This window comes from Rattus rattus, chromosome 5 (assembly GCF_011064425.1).
Source record: "Rattus rattus isolate New Zealand chromosome 5, Rrattus_CSIRO_v1, whole genome shotgun sequence".
NCBI lineage: Eukaryota > Metazoa > Chordata > Mammalia > Rodentia > Muridae > Rattus > Rattus rattus.
Window position 1 is genome coordinate 44837449 of NC_046158.1, and position 18788 is coordinate 44856236.

General features: G+C 39.0%; 1 protein-coding gene across 3 annotated transcripts in view; it reads left to right on the forward strand.

Moving 5' to 3' along the window:
* The window catches only part of LOC116900187 (xin actin-binding repeat-containing protein 2), an 81300-nt gene that overhangs the window by 36157 nt on the left and 26355 nt on the right, over nucleotides 1-18788 (forward strand). The gene's annotated exons all lie outside the window — the stretch shown is intronic.

Below are 18788 nucleotides of genomic sequence, written 5' to 3' on the forward strand. Positions count from 1 at the left end.
AAGCAGTAGACCCCAGATGTTACATAAAAGCACGTAATTTGACTTCTGTTGCATAAAACTTTCCCATTTCATTACCTCGGGTATCATAGATCATCAAATATTTTCATGAGATATAATGGTTTTTAAATGTGAAAACCCAAGTCATAAAATGCATCAGACAGGCCTTGGCACTCAAAAAAATTCACAACTTCATTGTGAACAGCTGCACTGTAGGCCTTTGTCTCCCATGAGGAAGGAGGGAAGTGGGATGCGAAATTTTGCGGTAAGAAACAAAGAGGGTGTGTTTTATTTTCTAAACCCTGAAGAAGATGCGGAGTTAAATAAATTTTATAAATACAAACCAGTTGGGTGCTGTGTGGCAAGTAGCTAAGGCGTCAGGTGAAATGGTTGAAAGTCCAATACCTTAACAGCAGTTTTCCAGTTCTAGCTTTATCTGGAGGGTAAAACTGTGTAATATACTTAACTAACTATGTTTATGGGAGTAATTCTTTCTAATGATGCCTAAGAGCATAGAATGTGAGCAAGATAGTAAGACATGATGTACCTGTGATTTCATGGATAACTATCAGAACACAGGAAACAGAGTGGGCCAAGTGTAGACCATGCATTTAACTGAAAGATATCAAGACATAAAATATAACTATGTTAATAACTTAAACAACTAACTCCTAATAGAAGCAATAATACTTCTGTAGTTACTTTACTATTGGGTAAATCACATTACATGTCCAGATTTGTGGTTCGTATGTCAGAGTTCAGTCCAGCCTCTACCACTCACCTATTTGAATGGCATGGGCTTAGAGGCCTCTTCCTTGGTATTTGCGCTTTGCAGTCGCATAAAGCTTTTCCACTCTAGTTGGAAGGGCCCTGGGCTTAGTTTAACACTATATTCTCTATTCTGAAATTCTCAATAGCTTTTGAACAAATAACTCCAAGTTTTCGTTTTATCTGAATATCTACATCATTGTGGAGTTACACTCACATCTGGAAGCACAAAACGAATCTATGGTTCACCCAAATCTCACTCACAGATTAGTAATTGTTTTTAGCTCCTGTGGTGTATGAACACCGACTTGGACTGTTCGCTAATCATTAAGTTTTGAGAAAGTTTGCAAACAGACGATGTTTATTAGTAGCTGGAAAGTTGGCAAAGTGTGGCCTCTTTATGGTAGTCAGGGCACAGATAGGGGTCCAAGCTCCTATTCCTTTAGTTATCTGTGTGACAGCAGGGTCTTTAACTTCTTGGCAACTTAGTTTCCTTATTTATAAAATCAAGATTATTATAAGCATATAGCTCCTGGGTTTATTTACAAAAATAAATTGGTATTCATACAGATTGAAACAAAGCCGAGAGCTTGAAGTGGGGTCGATCAGTGTTGGAAAGTATATACTGTTTTTACATCGACATCACGATGCAGTCATGTGATCCTTGACTTTGCAGTTCCTTGGGCCTATCCTCTTTTGGCTTCCATAGGCACTGCACACACATGAAGAGACCTACACAGACAGACAGACAGGCGCACACACACACACACACACACACACACACACACACAAACACACACACACACACACACACACAATTAAAATAAAAACGAAAACTGTAAATGGCAAGCCAATGCCTAGACCACTGTATGAACTACGTGATTCTTTTGTGCTGTGAAACACTGAAGCACATTGAAGCAATGAAAACCATGCACAGAATATTTAGATTTAGTGACCTGTCTAAGCTTCAGTTTTATCATTCTACATTTAGCTATAGTAAAAATGTCTGACAATTCCCCAAGGATAAACACATCTAAGCCACTACAATGCACTTCACAATATATGGCAATCACAAATAGATTAAACTTGTAAGCAGCATTGATTGCCCACTGCATGTAGAATCCTGTGAAATAAATCACTTCTGCCTTTAAAAAAAAAAAGAAGGCATTAATTTAAATCTTGATTAGAAATATGAGATAAATGTCAAGTTTGGTTTTAGAGGAGAGAAAGTGAAACCTGTCTTAGATATCCACTTAAGCTTTTCAAATGGCCCAAATGCATCCAAAACGTGTGTCCTTTTATCCACAGGGATGGAAGAAAATAAACAGAGCGTTAATTCTGCCCGTACCCAAGACATCGTTGGCTCGGTTAGCATTTGCAATACTTTGGCTTTACTGAAAGTACTTGGTACCTAGCTCCCTGATCAGTCCTCCTTTGGTCAAACATATTTAATTGGGTGACATGCAGTAACTAATATTAATTGAGAGACGGATTTAATTAGGGTGGAAAATAAAGAACATTGGTGTTGGATTTCTGACAATATTTAATGTCACTGTTAGTAATGTTTTCATTAGTTGCAATAATTAAGTCCAATCTGCCCCTTTCCTTCTTGTTGTATTGAAGTCAGAGGGTTCAAGGTAATTGGCTCTTTGGTAGCCATTTGTCTTAGAGATGGGGTTTGAAAAAGGAGCTCTCCGAGAAAGGTTAAGTCCTCTATATTCGCTTTACACCTGCTGGAAGGAGAACTGTTGGTGGCTTTTCATGTGACAAAATGCCTGATGGTAGAGAAGGTCCGGTTTATTTGGACTGACAGTCTCAGGGGATTCAGTCTCTTAAGGTGGAGAAGGCAACTGGTGTGGCTTGGTCTGTGTCAGAAGACTGTTGCTTCTCACGTTCTAGAAGATCAGGAAGCAGACAGTTCAGGGCTGCAGCCAGAGTGAGAGATGAGCAGTAGCCCTCCGACTGCCAGCATCCGCAGCCTTCCTTTGCTAACAAGCCAACAAACCAAAGATTTCAAAACCTCCCAGAACAGCGCCAAAACTGGCTAGGAAGGAAGTGTTCGAACCCATGAGCCTGCATGTCGCTCAGTGAACCAAGACACCAGAACATTCATTGATGCCAGAAGTGTGAAGCAAGATAATGCCTCATTGGCATATGTAGTGATGCCCAGGATAGTTATTAAAGGAAGGAAGTCACCTCAAGACCTGAGAGAAGAGAGTAGTAGTAGGGCAAAATTGGCTTTGGGGTGGGGGTAGAGTATACCAGCAATTCCAGCACTCGGGAGATGGCAACAGAAATAGCCCAAGTTTGAGGCCAGCCTAGTCTATTGGCAAGTCGCCAGCCCATGCTGCATAATGAGACTGCTTATATACACACACACACACACACATACAAACACACACACATACATACACACACACACACACACACACACACACACACATACATATACACATACATATACACATACACATAGAAATCTTCATAGGGTTGCCCTGCTGGCTATTACTGGTTTTTAACAGCACTCACGGAGACGGCCATTAAAAAAAAATTGTTTTTCCTTCTACCAGGGATGATTGACATATGTCTCTCTCCAAGGATAATGAGCCACTCAGAATACCTCCAGTTTATTTGTGTCAGATTCACCCTATCAGCCCTTTAATCTTTTCCACTTCTGAAGAATGAGTTTTCAGCATTCTACACTAGAAAAGACAGTTGATCCTTCATGCTAAGAGCCAAATACCACTCAAAGGAACACTTTTTGACTTTTAATTTTTATGGTTTAGATGTGTTCATTTCTATGAGCGTCTTGCCTACATGTATGTACATGGACTTTATATGTGCCTAGTTTCTACAGAGGTCAGAAAAGGGCACCAGATCCCCTATAATCTTAAAAATTCAGCTCTCTCAACCTCAGATGTGGACCTCATAATGTGTGTGGAGCAGAGGGTGGCACGGACGTGTAATGGAAAAGAAACCGTCGTTGTCTCCCCAAGTTCATGACCGTGTGCCAGTCTGGTGTTCTTAGGGCTTTTATCCTGTTCTTTCCTTCCTTGTTTAGAAGCTTCATTAACATATGATTTGCATACCATGCTATCCACCCACTTTATGGGTACAGTTCATTGACCGTTTTATACACTTGTGGAGTTATTTTATGTCACTGTAGCCTAGTTCTAAAATATGCCCAGCCCCTCCAAAAGAATCCTCAGACCCCATGGAGCTAGCCTGGCGCTCTGGGCCCTCTTCTCAGGCTCAGTATTTACCTTGAGTATTTTTACCTAAATGTCGTCATTCTCTTGCCCCATCTTTGCGGAGAGCTGAGGAGCCCTCTAATTGTTGCGCCCCAGAAGCCTCTTCCTTTTGGAAATTGCTTGGTTTCTTTCAGTTTCTCGTCTCACTCTGTGGCTTAAGGGAGAAGGAACAGATGGGGCTCCAAATGTTTTGGAAGTGCTCACCGTGGTGGAGCACCCAGGAAATGGTTTCCCTGTGGATCTCATGCCCTGAGCCTCAGCATGAGCTGAAAGCCTCTGAGTCCCTGTCCCTGACGCCATCTCAGAGGTGCCGAGTGGTGGCGCGGGCTTTTCACATTCATCTGCTGCTGCAGAACCGCAAAGGTAAACAGAAGTCCTCTGAAAGACTTCATGGCTCTGACGGATCCCTGGACAACGTTAGGTCTTAGAACAACAAGAAAGGTGTTTCCGTCAGCTCCAGATAGATGCGGGCTGGGGATTTAGCTCAGTGGTAGAGCGCTTGCCTAGCAAGCACAAGGCCTTGGGTTGGTCCCCAGCTCCGGAAAAAAAAAAAAAAAAAAAAAAAGAACCAGATAGATGCAATCTGACGTGCATGCATTTGGGTTCTATAAAGGTGACCTGTAATTATTTTCAAGCAAGCAAGCTAACTGTATTTTTATCAGTTTCTTGTGCCCATGGCCAAGTTACTCAGACTTAAAATTACCTTTAGTGTATTCCACAAATATCACTTTTCAAGGTCATAAATTTGCCCTGAACTGGATCACTATTGAAACAACAAGTGTCTTGTATTATAGTTCATTTGTATGCACTACTTTAAATGAATATTATAACTAAAAATGATAACACTCAAAATAAGGCAATCTGGAGTATGTTAAGCCTCTGGCTCCGGAGTCAGACAACTTGGGTTATAATTTCTCAGGGTCAGCCACCTGTCCTGTGCTATATTGCGCTGCTAAATGCAATGCTACAAACTCTCTTATTTATAAGGATTTAAATGCAGAGCTCACCAGTTCTGGCTGCTGGTATCTAACATCAAGGCCCAGTAAGGGGTTTTTTTACACCTTAACAGAAATACAAGAGCGAGAGAGAGAGAGAGAGAGAGAGAGAGAGAGAGAGAGAGAGAGAGAGAGAGAGAGAGAGGAGGAGGAGGAGGAGGAGGAGGAGGAGGAGGAGGAGGAGGGGAGGAGGAGGAGGAGGAGGAGGAAGGAGGAGGAAGAGGGAAGAGGAAGAGGAGGGAGGGGGATGTGGAGGGGAGGGAGATGTAGAGGGAAGAGGGAGGGGGAGAGGCAGAGGCAGAGGGAGAGGTTGAGAAGAGTATGTGTGGTAGAAGACAGGAATAATTGAGCAGTTCATATATGTTAGGCACTTTACTTTGGATAATCATTCTTTACTTAAAACATGACTTTTTAAAAATCTTTATGTGAGCGTAAGGGCACAAAGAAGCCTTTTGTTACACCTTAACATTCTTGCGGGCTCTTTGTGTAGCTCTAGGTAACAACTGTTTCTTGGGAACTCCGGAAATAATTGGGAATTAGCTTAAAATGAGCATGCCTGTCTGTGCTTTGGGCAAATGTTGTTCTGGAATCGTCAGAAACACTGCTGAGTGCACATTTTGAAAAATTAGAGTAGTAAGCAGGTCTTCCTCTGAGGAAAAGTGCCTAGCCCTCATCTAAGAAATGAAAAAGATGAGGAGTCAAACTGCTCAGAAGACAAAGGAGAGGGGAGAGGGTAAAGCCTCCTTTGTGCAGGCATTGCATGGCTCCACCGTGCCGCCGTGAATAGAGTTTGGTTTTTATGTGGAAGCCATTGAATAGGCTAGCATTGGCTTTGGAGACCACTTTGTTCACAGTATTGTGACAAGACATATGAGAAAAGAAGATGATTTAGTTAGTGTATGAATGGAACCAGGCAGAAGACCAAAAGCTCTACTACTTGCAGAAATGAAGAAAACAGGAGGACTCACAGAGGTGGTTTGCCCGTTTCTACTTAGACTGAAACCACGGCACTGTAAGGTGCGATTCACAGCACATTTCAGCTGTCGGGTGGAAGGGAAGAATGTAACCTGTGGCACTCTATGGTTTGTGTAGTTGGGACAGTGACAGAGGTATTGCCACATTAACAGAGTTCGTATACAGGTTGCCTGTAACAGCGATGCTTAGCTAAAAATTAAAACAAAGGATGAAGCTTTCACTGTTGCTATCTTTTTGTTTGTTTTGCTTTTGTTTTGTTTTAGGTTTGGTTTTTTTTTTTTTTTTTTTTTTTTTTTTGTTTTCCAAAACCACCCCTTTAAGTTGTTTATCCTCTATAGCTTTCCCTCGTTGTCCCTGGCTTAAGTGGCAAAGCATTGCCTAGTGCTGACTCCGAATGAGAAGCCCAAGTGTTTGCTAAATGGTGCTCCTGGCCTCACCAGTTCCCATCTGTAATACTCGCGTAGCTGATCTGCAGGAGCTGCTCTGGGCAGACTTCAGTGGACTGATTATTATGAGAACATCCGGTTGCTGACTATGCCTTAGGCAATCATTATAACTCTACACAGTTCTTCTATAGTTCCTTCAGTTTAGAGAAGAATAAAGGTGTGGACTCCAAACCTGTTGTGGTCTTAGAGGTACAAATTTTAGGAATCAACTGCTTATCTCTACCCTTGCGTTCAGAACTTTTTCCCAGGCTCGTGAGTAACCACTTCCTTGGTGCCTTTCCTCGTCCAGTGTCAACACCCATGGCACTTTTGCTGTATCATATACAGCTGGTCGACACCAGTTGTCTCTTTCACTGACCTTCCCCCGCCCTCCTGCCCCCATACCCAACTTTCTGTATCTCCATAGGTCATGATACAGTCACAATCTATTTTTAATTGAAATTGAATCTCATGAGATTATAGTCTAAGAAAAGCTCCTTTGCTCGAGTTGGGAAGTGCATTAACCACATTTTGTGCTTGCTACCAAAGTGCAATAGGAACTTTATTTCTAAAGATGGAAGATAGGGCCATCTTTTCTATAAGCCTGCCTTACTACTGCCTGGACTTAGTTACAGGATACAGTGGTGGGTTTGTAGGAATCTGATGTCTGCTATTTCCATAAACCTCTAAGCCTGAAGCAGGCTACCTATTCAGCCATTCAGACATCCTGAAAAAGCACTTCCTAATCTTACACCTAAACCTAGTATATAAGAATTAAATCAAAGCATCCTCCTTGTTGGTCTGGGTCTGAGAATCTCAGTAGGAATTTTGGCATTGAAGCCCATTTCCCTTGGGCCAATACAGTGGAATTTCCTGGAAACTCTGTGCTGGTTCCAATTAATTCATTGGATAGATCAAGGATTGGAAGGATATGTCTCTCTGAATCATTCTTTTGTCTGAGTATTTGGTTGTTTATTTATTTGTGAACAACGAAGTCTTGTGTAGTCCAGACTGGCCTTGAACTCTCTACATAACCATGTTTACCTCTTGATTCTTTCACCCCACTTTCCAAATCCTGGGGCTACGGACTCCTGGTACATGCCTGGCTTTCTCGGTCATTCTAGTCTGTAACAATGAACTTGGGGCAATTCTACTACAAAATCCATTGCTTCAAAACTAATCCTTCTTTTTCTCTCCCCCTTCTCCCTCTCCCTCTCCTCCCTCCATCCCTCCTCCCTCTCCCTGTCTGTCTTTCTCCCTTTCCCCTTTCCCCTTTCTCTTCCTCTGCCACCAGAGGAGGCTTCCTGCTTAGCTGCCTCTCCTGAAGATAGAGCCTTCTCTCCTTTAGTCCTCTCTCTTGAGATGTTTATTACAGTCAAGAACAGAACATGAGGCTATGAAAATGGAAGAAAAGAAAACTTTAAAGAATCTATGGCAAAATGTAGAAACTGTGGTTAGAGAGCCAAACAGACAGTCATGAGGACCCCAAACCACGTTAATAGTTTTCTTAGTGACAAACTACATTGAAAGTACTGTTTTTCATTAGAATTACATTAGAATTTTATGACGCGTTAGAATTTTGAAGCATGTGGACTAGCATGATGTAAATTAAGACATGCTAAAATATTAAGCAAAACTAAAACAGTTCTTTCTTTAACTCCTCCAATGGGGACCCAGTTCTCCGTCCAATGGTTGGCTGTGAGCATCTGCCTCTGTATTTGTCAGACTCTGGCAGAGTCTCTCAGGAGACAGCTATATCAGGCTCCTGTCAGCAAGCACTTCTTGGCATCTGCAATAGCGTCTGGGTTTGGTGTCTGTGTATGGGATGGATCCCCATGTGGGGCAGTCTCTGGATGGCCTTTCCTTCAGTCTCTGCTCCAAAGTTTGTCTCTGTATTTCCTCCTGTGAGTATTTTGTTTCCTCTTCAAAGAAGTACTGAAGCATCCAGACTTTGGCCTTCCTTCTTCTTGAGCTTCATGTGGTCTGTAAACTGTATCTTGGGTATTCAGAGCTTTTCAGTTGATATCCACTTATCAGTGAGTGCATATCATGTGTGTTCTTTTGTGACTGGGTTACCTCACTCAGGATGGTATTTTCTAGTTTCATCCATTTGCCTAAGAATTTTATGAAGTCATTATTTTTAATAGCTGAGTAGTACTCCATTGTGTAAATGTACCACACTTTCTGTGTTGAAGGACATCTAGGATCTTTCCAGATTGTGGCTATTATAACTAAGTCTGCTATGAACATAGTGGAGCATGTGTCTTTGTTATATGTTGGATCATCTTTTGGGTATATGCCCACTAGTGGTATAGCTGCGTCATCAGATAGTACTATGTCCAAATTCTGAGGAACCACCAGACTGATTTCCAGAGTGGTTGTACCAACTTGTAATCCCACCAAAAATGGAGGAGTGTTCCTCTTTCTCACATCCTCGCCAGCATCTGTTGTCACCTGAGTTTTTGATCTTAGCCATTCTGATTGGTGTGAGGTAGAATCTCAGGGTTGTTTTGATTTGCATTTCCCTAATGACTAAGGATGTTGAACTTTTCTTTAGGTGCTTCAAGGTCATTTGACATTCCACAGTTGAGAATTCTTTGTTTAGTTCCGGAGCTCATTTTTTAAATAGGGTTCTTGAGTTCTTTGTATATATTGGATATTAACCTTCTATCATATGTAAAGATCTTTCCCCAATCTGTTGGTTGCCATTTGGTCCTATTGACAGCGTCCTTTGCCTTACAGAAGCTTTGTAATTTTATCAGGTCCCATTTGTCTATTGTTGATCTTAGAGCATAAGCCATTGGTGTTCTGTTCAGGAAATTTTCCCCAGTGCCCATGTGTTCGAGGCTCTTCCCCACTTTCTACTCTATTAGTTTGAGTGCATCTAGTTTTATGTGGAGGTCCTTGATCCACTTGGACTTAAGCTTTGAACAAGGAAATAAGATTAGATTGATTTGCATTCTTCTACATGCTGACCTTCAGTTGAACCAGCACTATTTGTTGAAAATGCTGTCTTTTTCCACTGGATGGTTTTCATTCCTTTGTCAAAGATCAAGTGCCCATAGGTGTGTGGGTTCATTTCTGGGTCTTCAATTCTGTTCCATTGGTCTATCTGTCTGTCTCTGTACCAATACCATACAGTTTTTATCACTATTGCTCTGCAATACTGCTTGAGTTCAGGGATAGTGATTCCCCCAGAAGTTCTTTTATTGTTGAGAATAGTTTTTGCTAGCCCATAGGAACAACAATATCAACCAACCAGACACCCCAAACCTCCCAGGGAATAAAGTACAAACCAAAGAGTATACTGGATCAGGTGTTTCCAGAGGGAAAACTGGGAAAGGGGATAGCATTTGAAACATAAATAATGAAATTATCCAATAAAAAAATAAAAACTCCCACACAAAGAAAACCTGAAACAACAATAATTCAAAGGAATAAATAAATTTGTTGGCTTATTAAATTAGTGTTCAATGAATTTATTAAAACTTAAATTTAATTCTTGCTCTTCTTCCCTTCTTGCTCCTGCTCTGTCCCCTTACCCTTTACCCCCTCTATGCTCATTCCCTTTCTCCCTCTCTCTCCACGTGCTCAAGGCCAGCCTCACCTCCTCTACTTCTCTATTTTCTTGCTCTTTCTGCCTTTCTCTGCCTCTACTCCCTCTCAACTCCCCTCCCCATGCTCTAAATAAACTATTCTATACTAAAGAAAACCCTTAGATTTATATAATGCAGTGAGTATATTTTTTTCACTACAGATGACAATAATTAACTTAGCGGCACTTAACAGGGAACTTTGATATTTCCATACCAGTAATAATGTTTTGTGAATGGCACAGAGCTTTACTTAATGAAAAATGTAAAACGTCATTAAGTAGTTGTAGAAAAGGTGCCTATAGATGCTTAGATCTTCCCATGACTAAACCGACATGTAATCTTTCCCTAGGATGCAAAGGGTAACTCATAAAATAGGGTAAGATGTGCTGTACTAACGTCAATCACATTACTCTACAGTCAGGCACAATAATCTGCAACCTCTGCTGTCCCTAAATGCAGGCAACGGTAATTGCTAACTGTCTGCTGAGGCATGACTGTATTGCTTCAGTCATGGTTCCTTCACAATTTGCCTTTTAGCTTTGTGAGGTGGAACCTGTTGGTAGATGAGTTATCCTGCTGAAGCACAGAGGGCTTGTCTCCTCCCTCCTCTTGGCCACACAGCAGCACATTCTGCTATCTCATTATACAGAGACTCTCATCCCCACCTGCACTGTGCAGAACGTTGGCCTGAGTCTGTTATGGACTACATCTTCCTGGTAAAATAACACCATCTGCATGAACATCCATTCAGAGTCAGTTGCTCTACTGCTAAATGAGGCGGGGAAAGGAAGAAAAATAAATGAACTGATCTTGGTGGTTTCAAGGGGTCTAAAGTATTTAATATATGAGGGATGTGAAGGAAGGGGCAAATAGGCTTAAGGAAAACTGCTACAAAAACAGAAAATCTTGAATTGGTTGCTTTTCTTTCTGAAACTTTCATTATTCATTCTCCCAAATAGAATTTATAGGAGCAAGTCCACACCCTAATTTTTGGTGCCTCCCTGATACAGCAGCTCTGGTTCTTAATGGTATTGTGGGTTTCTGTTTCTATAGACCTATTTGTGGTTAGAGAATACAGTTTCAGTTCCATTTGCAGAAGACAAACACACTTACATTTATATCTCTCCCTCTTTTAAAGTTAAATGAGTCTGAATTGCTTTATCAGGGTACCACGGAGACATTCTCCCGGTGCCTGAACCAGACAAACAACACTCGAGTCTTCCCACTAAAGACAAAAAAATCTTAGCCCAATGGCCTCTCCACACTTCACTGGATGCTTTCAAAAGTGTTTGATGTTGCTAATCATGGAAAATACTTGAAATTTTACGGCTCCTATGAGAGCTAATGGACATTTAGGAAAAGTTAAAATAGTATTATACTGTTTCTTCTACCAGAAAACTCGGAGTAACTTAGAAATATGGGTTATCTTTTTGTGTAATTATAGTAAACGTAGTTCGCATGTATGTGGATGATGCTTCCTAATAAACTAGTTAAATCTGCTGTGCTTTCAGCTGTTTCATTTTAATGAAGTAGCAAGCTATACCATTTTTTAGGCTTTTGCATTTGGGTATGCTGTAGGAAGTAAGGAAAACATAACAACAAAAGAAAACATTCGCATGGCAGAATCATTGCAATTGTAGAACTTAGTGAAATCTGCAAAATGTGCTTTTTTTCACATGGTTACTTGTATAAAAAATAGGTGTTTGTTGTAAGCAATTGAAATCAGAGGCTATTATTAGCTGATTCTGGTGTACTTCTCAGTCCTGTAGCTCTCAAACTCTTCCTCGTGGGTCTTTGAAAATCATTGGATTGAGTCAAGCTTGTCTATTCTCTGGATGTTCATTTAGTTATTCATTTGCATAATTACATATAAATTATCATGCTAAAAAGAACTTGGAGAACACCAAGGCCTGAGAAAAGGAAGAGGCACTAAGTGGTTCTGTCCTTAAAACAATGCCATTGCACAAATATGTCAAGGATATCTTTCATTTCTCTAGTTTCTTCATTAATCTCAGCATTACGGAGTAGAGACGAAGACTGTCTTCTAATGGATTTTCTTTGGATTTTTCTCCTTACCTTTCTCTCCTGAGTAATCTACCTATACTAAAGAGAAAGTTGTTCATCTCATTAGTAACAAAGGATAAATGGAGGCTACTTACGCCCCCTCCCCATTGACAGAATAGGGCATAAAATATACCAGCCACCCGTCAATATCGACAAGGAAAGTCAAGTCCACTGGATCTGGCTTGTCCTTGAGTAAATACCAGTGCCCTCTAGAGATTCAAGTATACCATGCTAAAGTGTCTGAAATGTATTCCCCATCCTCAGCACACAAACTGTAAAACATACTGTAACATATCAGAGCCTTTGAAGGCAATATTGCAGGCTTCAATAACATCATTATTATGGTGAGGCCTTCTGTCTAGGAGTCTTTTATCATAAAGACTAGATCACCCATTACTATTCAAAAGGCTTCATAAACCACCTAAAGCTTAATTTTCTTCTTTAATTGTCAACTAAGATGTTCGTTTCCCCTGTAGTCTTTTTTGTTTTTGGTTCACTATTCTATAGGGATTGTCATAGGAAGACATTTTAACAGCAACTCTGTACTTTAAGAAGGTTGCAAAGAAGAAGAAGAAGAAGAAGAAGAAGAAGAAGAAGAAGAAGAAGAAGAAGAAGAAGAAGAAGAAGAAGGAAGGAGGAGGAGGAGGAGGAGGAGGAGGAGGAGGAGGAGGAGGAGGAGGAGGAGGAGGAGGAGGAGGAGGAGGAAGAAGGTTGCAAGGTTGCAACATAGTGGTTACTTTACTTACTGTGTTTGAGTATAAAAAAGCGTACTGGGCTGCTTGATGCACTATAATCATAGTATTTCTACAGATTTTTCCAGTTGATTGCTTAATACATTTTTCGTTTTAAAAAAAAAAAAAAAAGACTGTTACAGCCAGGACCGACCTCAAACACATGGCCATCTTGCTTTAATCTTCAGGCATTTGTTATCACCCAGATCCTTTTGTATTTTTTAAAATTGCTTATTTCATTTCTCCTTTAACTCCATTTTCTTGTTAATCTGATGTATAATCAAGTTGCCTAAAATGTTTTGTGAAATTGTACATTTTATAGCACAATGGGCCTTCTGCATTTCATGATATGTGCCAGCATGCTCTCAAAACAATCTTGTCTCCTTCAGCCTTTCCACAACCTATGCCTCAAAAGCTTAGCAACAAGGATTCTGTGTGAAGTAGAAATTAATTTTGACTCTTTTACCTCATTCCTCAGTTCATCTGATGGTGAGCTCCAGGTATAATCCAGAAGTTCTGCCTATCACTGTACACTTCTTCTCTCCTTGGGAGCCACCAGTGGGTACAGTCACCATGGAATCACAGACAATCACATTTGCCATCTCCTTCATTTTAAAGGAACCCTAAGTGATTCACCTAACTCATCTTTAATTGTAATTAGCCTTTACAGTGAAATGCCTTGTTTGCACAGACAACCTACGGTACTTATGTGAAAGCCAAATCTACTTTCTCAGTCATCTTTCTTGTTAAGATTTTTAAGTAAGGATTAAAATGTCATTTCATTTAGAAAAGGGCTGATGGCCATATAGACTCAGAAGGGGTACAGTAGGCAGGTCTGTGTAGGAGGAACTCTTTTTTTTGCATATTTATCTATTTTATTTGATAGACAGACATGTACATGTAGTTGTATACATTGTTGCTGGTTCAATTTTGAACAAATTGTTTGATGCTAGGTCAACTAAGACAAGTGAGAGTTCTTATTTTTTCTTCACCTTCTCCTTCATTATTTTACATGGTTCTGAGTTCCTGGCTGTATTGTATAGTTTTCCTTCCTTCTGAAGAACTTTCCTAACTTTTCTTACAAGGCAGAGCTACTTGCAAAAAGAAAACTCTCTCATTTTTGAAAGATCATTTAGTAGAAGACAGAATTCCAGGTTGCCATTCCTCTCCCTCTTTGATTCTTGCTTGCATGCTGTCTGAAGAGAACTTCACTGTAATCCTCATCCTTTATCCTTTTTTTTTAAAAAAAGAATTACTTATTTTATGTATATGAGTGCACTGTTGCTGTCTTCAGACACACCAGGAGAGGGCATCAGACCCCATTTCAGATGGTTGTGAGCCATGTAGTTTCTGGGAATTGAACTCAGGACCTTTGGAAAAGTAGCCGGTGCTCTTAACCACTGAGCCATCTCTCCAGCCCTCATCCTTCATCTTTTAGAGGTAAACATGACTTTTGCCTCTGACAGCTTTCAGGTTTTCATTTGTCTTTGGTAGGAGGAACTCTTAATGACATCCTTAGCAAGCAAGTTGTGCTGTCAACGTCTGAAGGCAGTTCTTATAAAATGATACCAAATCCATTGCAAATAAATAAGGCAAATCAACTCTTCACAGATTTGAGTATGCTATTTACTGTGCTGTCTAATATCAGAAGGGAGTGCTATGACTCTCTTTTGTCTTTCAGCAGTTTCCATTTGGTTAAGGATGCTTCAGAAATCATGATTAATGAGTTTCAAAGGAGAAATGAATAACCACGTGTTTAGACAAACTTCTTTTGATTTTACTTCTCAATAAAAACAAAACCTATCTCCCCTAGGAGACACATTCACTAACCTTCCTAAAGTCCAGGATCTGTGTCTCTGAACCTGTATTGATCAGACCTCCAGCTGAGAACTGGCAGAAGAAGTTAATGAACTAACCTGCAGGATAGGTCACCATAATGTATGGCAAATATCGTCTCCATTGTTACTGGGTACAGACTCGTTCCTGCTGTCCTAGAGACCCCTGAGATGCATACCACACTCCTATCAGCTCTTTGCTAATTCGTTTCTGTTTATGCCATGAGGCAGACCCCTGTAATTGAAAGTGAGAGGTATAAATGCTATAAATTAAATATTTAAAAATATACTACTGTTTATAGTCAAGATAAAAGTCATACAACAATGGCTTTTATTAAAAAGGTGAAGTGTGGAAATCAGTCTCTAAATAATATGCTGTGAACTGACAGTTCACTATAATAGTAATTCATGTAAAACTAAAACAATAGTTCCACTGGCTACATGGGCAACCCTCTGCCCATGTCTTTAGACATTGTTTCCATGTATAAGGGATCATGATTGTTTGGAAAAATGAAAATATAAACAATTTGTCCCTCTCTTTTGAAGAACATGCCCCAACCCACTACTTCTCTACAGGGAAATAAGTGTGTGTTGAAATTTGACTTAATTATTCTTGTGTTTCTGGACTTGTTTAAAAAAAAAAAAAAAGCTCAAGCAATAGAAGATTAAAGATGCCTGAAGGCCGAAGAGACTCAGTTGAAACTAAGTTGGAATAACTTAGACTGAGGGACAACTAATGCAACATGAAACGTGAATGTATTCTTTGTAAAATGGGAAATAGCTTACACATGATACTGGAAGCACAATCTAAAAATGGAAGATATTAGAAAAATTGGTATGTCGCATGTAAGAATTGTCACCTTGTTCTCAAGCCACCTGAAACATTAGCAGGGGTGTAGGATGAACGGACATGCTTTTCAGAAAGATAATTAGGACTGCAAAGATTGATTTACGGTTAGATGGAATAGGATGAGTACTAATGTTGACACAGTTCAAATTCTGCAGAGTTAAGTGGACCAGAAAAGAGAGCTCCGGCTGAAGAGGAATTGATGTACTGCTAGCTACCTTGTACCTGAGAGAGCTAAGTGGGGATTGCAGAGTAAGGCATAGAATTTTCCCATCTGCCTTACATTGACTATTATAGGGAAAACTCTCCTTGCTTGACTAGCTTTTCTTAGACATTTTTAATCTTTTTTTAACATTTTTAATGGATAATGTTACTGCATTTACAGTTTTGTCCATTTCCTTTTATTGTATTATATCATATTTATATATTTATTTATTTATTTATTTATTTATTTATACTTCTAGTTTCTTTTTGATTGTAAGATATTTTAGTTTATGTGGGTCTGAAATAATATATTAACACAATTGTACAAAATGTCTGTAGAGAGGATTTTTAGTTTATTGTAAGTTGAATGTTTATAGTAAGCTGCTTTTTCCATTTGCCAAGTAAATATTGTTACTTACGTAACTAATATGTTCGAAGGCCCAGTTGAGAGTGCATATTTTATAGGCTGTTTTTAATAGATCTTCAGCTCTTCTAGACCCAGACTTGATGGCTCTTTAAGTAACGTGCTTAAAGAGGAGGAGAGCCAGTGTTCCAGCCCTTAAACTTAGCACTGAGAATCCACCCTGAGAAGGACACACATACCTTTTCAGTTTTAACCTAAGCATCTTTTATTTAAACTTACTGCTGATATAATACGCAAATGTAACCAAAATCTTCTTGGATGAAAGAGTTAAATTAATTGCATAATAGTTCTCTTCAAGAGTCTTGCAATAAACTTTCATAATCACACACACACACACACACACACAACACACACACAGCTTGTAAGTATTTAGTATTTTGTCTCAACCCAAGAACTTTTATAAATATAACAATAAATATGAATGTGTATATTTGCATATACATTTGAAAGTCAAATATCCACAGAGAAGAAATATCAAAATATATAGGTTATGGATAGTTATATATAGATGAATGGATGATAGACAGATACATACATGATAGATGATAGACATATGATCAAAATAGGAGCTCAGGAACTATAATAATGTCACCAATGCTTAGCACAAAGTCATGGAGATATTCTTGCAACACAATGCTTGAGCAAATAAATGTATGTGTTGTCATCTGAGAAAGCAATATTTTTTAAAAAGAATGTCACTATCTCAACTTTTTAAATATTTTAAATTCTCAGCCCCTTAAAAACATAATAATCTTTGTGGCAAAGTCTCATAATTTTAGACGTAATTATTACTGCAACAAGTAAAACTTTGCTTCTGAGTGTATTGAGTCATAAAACAATCAGGATTTACAGTTGACTTAACACTTGTTTTTTTAAATAATTTATACAAATTTAAAATTAAACAAAGCATTTTTCCATTGTTACAACTACCATAATCTGCTTTTCATATCACAATAACTCCATCAGAGCATCCTATCACTGTTTATATGTAGTACTTGGCAGCTACAGGAGCTCTGTGAGTAATAGATGTTCAGTTAAAAAAATGACCATGGACCAGTTTTTTTTTTTCTTTTTTTTTTAGCACATTTTAAAATGATGGTTAAGAATGTGTTTTCTTGGTTCAAAGATTCTTTACCTTCATTTGGTTCCTGGTTTTGTATTTGTTGTTTCTTGGTACAGCTACTCTTCCCTCTGATGACGTTCTTACTACTGCTCTGTCCCTACTGTTCCACAGACAGTCTGGTCATCTGACTCAAGCACCTTTCTCTGAGTAAACTTCGTGAACTAATTGTCATCTTAATATCATATGCATTAACTCCAGTAGCTTCACCTACCAATCATGCCTGTTAACGATAGCTGTGAAGTATACCAGCTAAAAAGATGTACGTAGAACAAGAAATGCAAGAATATCTGACAATATGAGGAAATGTTGGAAATGCCCAAAAAATAAATAAATAAATAAACTCGAGTTGAGCCTTCAAAGAATATAATAATGAAAAAAACATCAAACCATTAACCCAACTGGTATATTTCAGGCAGTATGTTATGACTCTTAGCAGATTTTTTAAAAAATATTTGTTTAAAAAGAGAGCAAGAAGAAACATTTTTACTTGAATGCATGCGATCAAAACAATATCTGACTCAAGCATAGGTTTTGAAACTCAGCCATGAAAATAAAGAGCCCTTTGCTCTATCAGTCTTGAACCTTGACGTTTTCTTCTCCTTGGGATAACTGGCATGTTTTCGTTTCATTTATGTCTGCTTGACAGAAATGCAGCTAAGTTAACACAGCATAGCCCTTTCTACTTCCATTACAAATGAGATAGGTTTATGCAAAATGTCTCAACTGACACAGAACATGAACTATTTTTCACTTTGAGAGAATTTTTGCCCCAATTGCCTTAAAATGAATATGCATTTTTTGTGGGTAAAAATCAATGGTGCCTTTTCCTGTAATGACCAAAACAAATTGAATAGTCAGAGTACGAACATTTTCTGTGCTAGAAAAACTTCCTAAAAGATTGTATGCAATACACCTGGTTATTAGATGAGCTGACATCAAATGCATGTAAGCCATGCATTTACCTTAATAATGTTTGACAATTGTGCTTAAATCTGTCTTTCAGCTTTCAGATATAGATCCTCTTCTTCTCCCTTTTAACGGTAACGTGAAATGAAAAACCTGAATTGAAGTGTGATTTAGTGGTTTGCCAAAGATTACAATGTATCCAGTCCAGGAGGAAGTTAAGATTGACTCTTCTTTCCTAGCTATGGGCCAATCTACCTAGGAACAAAACAGCATGTTTTTCTCATTCAGCCTGGTCTCTAGTTGAATTTAATTTCAGCAACCAATTTCATGTATCGTTTCATGTGAATATGTGTGCAGTGTTCTGACTAGAATTCTTTATTATATTTTATTTGTGTAATTTGAGTTCCGCCTGTGCATTATAATGATGTATCCTTACGCGATAATCCAAAACTCTAGACAACAAAAAATTAGAAAGAGTCAAATTTAAAATTCAAATTAAATACTTGCAAAATGGAAACCAGAATAAATGACAGGAACACAATCTTGGAATATTTTAAGAAAGACTTGGTGTAAGTTATGGCAACCGGGGGACAGTAAAATTCATGCACTGATGCTCCCATATCCAACTAGTGTGGCAATTACAATTC